We start from the raw sequence: 5,494 nt of genomic DNA on the forward strand, positions 1-5,494 counted from the left end.
AATTTAGTTGCATATCAATCTATTTAGTTGAAAATTTTGATCATTGATAGCAATTGGTGCAAAACCCGTGAAGAAAAATAAGAAATTAGAAAATGGAACCAATTATTGTTCATATGTTGTTCGATGATATGTCTAACAGTTTAGGTTTGCATTTTGTTATTGCCTTATTCTTTTTTTTTTGCACAACGATCTGTTTAGTTGAGAAGTTTGATGAATGATAATAATTCACGTTGAACCCATGAAGGAAAATACATAATTAAAAACTGAGTCTAGGAAAACTGATGAATCATAAAGCAAATTAGATGAAGATTTGAGTGTACTGTATGTTTATAATGGAGAGAAGAATGAGAAGGAGTCTGAAGTGAAACTCTCAGAGGATGAACCATAAATGGTTTTTGATGATCTGTTAAAATTTAGTTACTGTAAAAGGCGCTGATGATTCTAAAATAGAGGGTATGAATAACTGTCATCTATCCATTGAGCAATATTTAGCCGATATGTTTGTATGTTTTTTACATTACTGCAACATCACATTCTAATTTGGATGTGCAATGCTTCTCTGAAGATGAAAAGTAAATGAAACTTCCAAAGATGATGATTCTGTGGAGATTTCTGCTGAGCAAATCAAAGATTGTCGTTGTAAAAAACCTTATCAACTTTCCCTTCCAGGGTTTTCTATTTTCTTTTAATATTTTCGAATTTTGCTTGTGTGATTTATGTATATATTATTGTTTTTTTTTTCTTTTATCATTTATTTTGATTTTGGAGAGTGTCTACTACAAGAGACGGGGTAATCCCGACGCACAAAAACGTCGGCGAAAGTGAAAAATACGTTGGGAAAGGATATGCCGACGTTTTTCATGACGTCGGGAATAACGTTGGGAGAAACGAGTCGGGAGAGGTATTCCCGACGTCGTACCAACACGGCGTCAGGACTGCCTCTCCCGACGTCGTGACATGTGTCGACCATAGTGGCGTCGGGAGTTCCTCTTCCAACGGACCTTATGCTGACGCAAGATACGGCGTCGGTAATGCCTCTTCTGACGTTTTTTTCTTGTCGTCTGTTGTGCGTCAGGACACCCTTCCCCCGATGTATCTTATGCATCCTAGTCCCGACGTTACATTGCATCGGGAATTCCTTTTTATATATTTTTTAAATTTTAAATTTTAAATTTTTTTTCCTAAAATATTTTGCTCAAACATTCACAACGACATTCAGATTGCTCAAATATTTTTTCGATATTTTGAATTAAATTAAAAACAAATTCAATATAAATTAAGAAATTAAGAAATACAAAACAAATTAAAAAAAAGATTTAAAATTAATAATACGAATAAGTTGACAAAATATTAGTAAGTTTAATACAAAAAATGTAGTTCTCATAATACAAAAAAACGCAAACATAACAAAAAGTCTCCCAACGAGGCGCGTACGTGTCATTCTACACCTTCGGCCTTAAAATGATATAAAAGTAACTAAGTTTAGTACATATATCCATATGTTCACTATATACTATCATTGCAAAAACTTAAGAATAATGGAGACATATATATGTACCGCAGAGCTAGGGATCATGTGGTGGTCCCTGTTGTGCACGAGTGAAGTCTTCTATCAGCTTTTGCATTCGTTCCACTTGTGAAGCTAACGCTTGGTGATTTCTATCTTGCACTTCAATTCGTTCCAAAGCTTCATTAAGTTTAGCTTGTAATTTAATCTCTTTTTGTGTGGACTGCGAACAAGATGTCGACGAACTGCTCGCACTCGTCGTCCTGCGGGCCTTCGGCTTAGGTCCCCAACCAAGGCCTTTTGAGTAGCCTGGCCGTCTATCCAACACCTGATTGCATATCTCATCCTCAGAGAGTGGTTGGCTACCTTCTAGGGTAGGCTAGGATTGGAGTTCCAGCATTTGATTCTGCAAAAAATTTAAAAACTATGTTAGGTAGCGCGCAAAAATATATAAGAAAGAGGATAATTAATAAGGGCATAACTTACATGCGCATCCTCTGCAGCCTGTGACACGAACATCCCAGCTCAAACGTGTGTTTTCCGAAACAACTCCACACGATCGACCAACTCCTCTTTTCTCTCAGCGAGCTCGTACTTTCATTGTAGAAACGACTTGGACCCGCTACTATGATTGTAAGGCTGCTTCTATCTAGCAGCCTTGTTCGTCCATGATTGCTCCTACATGAAAACAATTATATTGTTTATTTCCTATACATATTAAAACTTGAAATCATAATTAATCATGAAAAATACCTGCAATGCACGACTCATATAGTGGTCGTAGAGGAAGTGTCAATCCTCATGACGTCCAACCAATGCGTTTGGTGGGTTAGCACGAGCCTCCTCTGGGTCGCTGTACTTTTTGAAGTGTTTGTGACAGTCGGCCTGAAACTCTTTAAAGGTCGTGAGCATCTGATGCTCAACAAACCTATTCATTGCTTGATCATTTAAATCAAGCACAAAAAATCGCTACACATTACAAACATAACACATTAGATTAGTTAAACTTAGATATGTTTCGAATGAAATCATAAATATGTAGTGCACTTAATTACCTGGAGGTCGCCCTTGACGACCTCAATGTATTCTTTTCCAACATCCACCCACTTAAGGCAGCGGACGGGAAATGTCTTTCACACGCACACGCCTATCGCCTGGCTGAAGCGAACGACGTATGGGGAAATAGGCTTCTCCACTCCATGGGCGATCGTCATCGGAATGCGCCCATTTATTGCAACGTGGCGCTCCAACTCCAAGAGTCGATACTACACACATCTCCTAGGAGTCGGAGTCGCAGGTTGTTGACAAGAAGACCCTGCTCAATAAATCGACAATAACATATAATGTTAGAAAAAAGCCATGAAATAATTGTAAGTTAAAATGAAGGAAATTCTTAGATTCACCCGTATTGTCGTCCACAGACGACAACCCTCCCGCGGTGTTATCTAAATCATCCTTAAACTCGAGGAACATAACGTCCGTCTTCATAAAATTATTACGTGGATATGACGATGACATAGTGGCTGTGGACATAGAAAACAAACATTCAATAAGCAAATACGAACACTTAGTTAGAATCAAAATATATAAACTACATAAATATGTGGGTACGTGGTTTTTCACTATAATTCGTCGTCGCTTGCATGTGACAAATGTTCATCCACATCGTCGATGAAGTCGTCAGTGACATGACGCACAATCGATCTTTCAACGATTGTGGGATCAACGTCAATTCTGCATAGAGTGTCATCCTCGATGTGGCCATCCACTTGATGACTTACAACAATTTCTAGTATATTCATATGGTCATTCTCAATATCCTCCACTTCTGGCACGTCCCCTATACGCTTATTTTGTACAACTTGCACAACTTTCCAATTGCTACCATTTTTGGGTCATCTACGTAAAAAACTTGATGTGCTTGAGTTGCAAGAATTATAGGTTCCTTCGCGTACAAAAAACGGGACGTGTTGAGAGATTTGTACCCTACTTCAACGTGTGTTCTTTAACTTTTGTTTACGTCGGTGTCATACAAATAGCCATACATTTCTTCCCAACGGATATTGTACGTGCAACACTTCGTCCAGAACACCGTAGAAATTATTGTCGCCAGTTCGACTTGCATCGCTTTCACCAATGACCATTACTCCACTGTTTTGAGTAGTACGTCAGGAATCAAGTTCAATAGTGTGAAATCTTAGACCACCCACGATGCATCCATTGTAACAACAAACGTCAAAGGATGGTCTCATCGCTAGTGAGAAGAAATCGTCAGATAGACTAGCAGACTCACGCAGTTCTAACACCTAAAATGAATGTGACAACGATTATAGACTTCTCATGTGCTTGAATACGTTAGTTCTTACATGTCACACTTAAACTTGTTATATACCTGTGCTCGAAACAATTCAGAATGTTCGTTCATGTCTTTTATACAAATCCACAGAATTTTGAGCATGTCGACACTAGAGCCTCAAATGTTTCCTAATAGGGATAAGTTTAATTTCTGTAAGTTTTCTGTGAGTTTAATAGGGATTACTACTAGTTTCTTCCTCAAAGTTTTCTGTACCTCTAAAGCTTAATGACTCTCCATGATACACTCATTCTGTGTAGTAGGGGGATATTCCAATAGTCAGTAGATGTCGTTCCACACCTTCTAATGAGCTTCAATTTAAATTCAAACATCTCTTGCATGGACACCTTAATCGTCCGTAGACATTAACGTGAAACTTGGCAAATTCTAAAAATTGGGTCACTCCCTATCTATACTAAAGGGAGTATTTCTAAGTTTCATCCAACCCTTATCCATCGTTTAAGTCCCTAAAACATAAATAGGTTTGATTACAAACATATCTCTCTCACTCTCTCATATCCATAACTTACTCCCCTGAATTTTCATTATTTTTCAATAACTAACTTCAAACTACCGGGGCTACCATAACTGCAAGATGGCCAACACAACCTAATTATTAACAAAAAAATACTTCAAAATCTTCGCATCCTACAAACCCCTCTAAACTACAGAGGCTACCATAACTGCAGAATAGCCAACACAACCTAATTATTAACAACAAAATACTTCAAGCTATCCTACTACCACCCCTTGAAACCATCCCAAATAGAAGCAAATTCAAAACAAAAAAGGTTACCATAACTGTAGGATAGTCATCCCAAACAGAAACAAATTCAAAACAAAAAAGGCTACCATAACTGTAGGATAGTCATCTCAAATCAACAACAAAAATATTCAACACAAACAGGCTACCATAACTGCAGGATAGCCAAAACAAATCTTAACACACATATTGCATTTTCAATTCAAAACATAAACCCTCCTTCAAATTTGAATGCAACCATAAAAATTTCAACCATAACCCCCTACAAAAATATCAATTTAGCTAGTAACCTCCCTCCCCCCCCACCCCCCCCCCCCCCACCCCCTTCAAATTCCCATTTAGCTAGCAATCCCCCCTTCAATTTTCAATTTAACTATAAACCCTTCAAATTTAAATTTAACTATAACCCCCCCCCCCCCCCCAATTCAATTTTCAATTTAACTATAAATCTTAAACCCTAAACCCTTCAAGTTTCAATTCAACCACAAATTACACATATTCTATACAAAAATACATTTAACAAAAAAAAATCTATTCCAAAAAAAATTCTAAAACAATTTTCTTAAAAAAAAGCCCTAAAACATAAATTTAAACTAAACAAATTTTATATTTAAACTTACCTAAGGTGGCAGACGATGACGGAATGGCGAGGGACGGCAACGATGATGAAACGGATGAAACGGACGGTGACGACGATAGAATCTTTGTTTCTCTCTTCTCCCTTTCCCTTTCGTTTTCAGTCCTGTGTAAAACAGAACTGAAACATTTATAAAGGGGATCTCCCGACGCCGCACGACGACGTCAGGAGATCTCCTATATGGTGTCGGGAATAAGGGTATTTCCGACGTTCATTAAAAGGTTGTTCCGACGT

The sequence above is a fragment of the Cucumis melo genome, chromosome 8, assembly GCF_025177605.1.
Source record: "Cucumis melo cultivar AY chromosome 8, USDA_Cmelo_AY_1.0, whole genome shotgun sequence".
In the NCBI taxonomy this organism is placed as follows: domain Eukaryota; kingdom Viridiplantae; phylum Streptophyta; class Magnoliopsida; order Cucurbitales; family Cucurbitaceae; genus Cucumis; species Cucumis melo.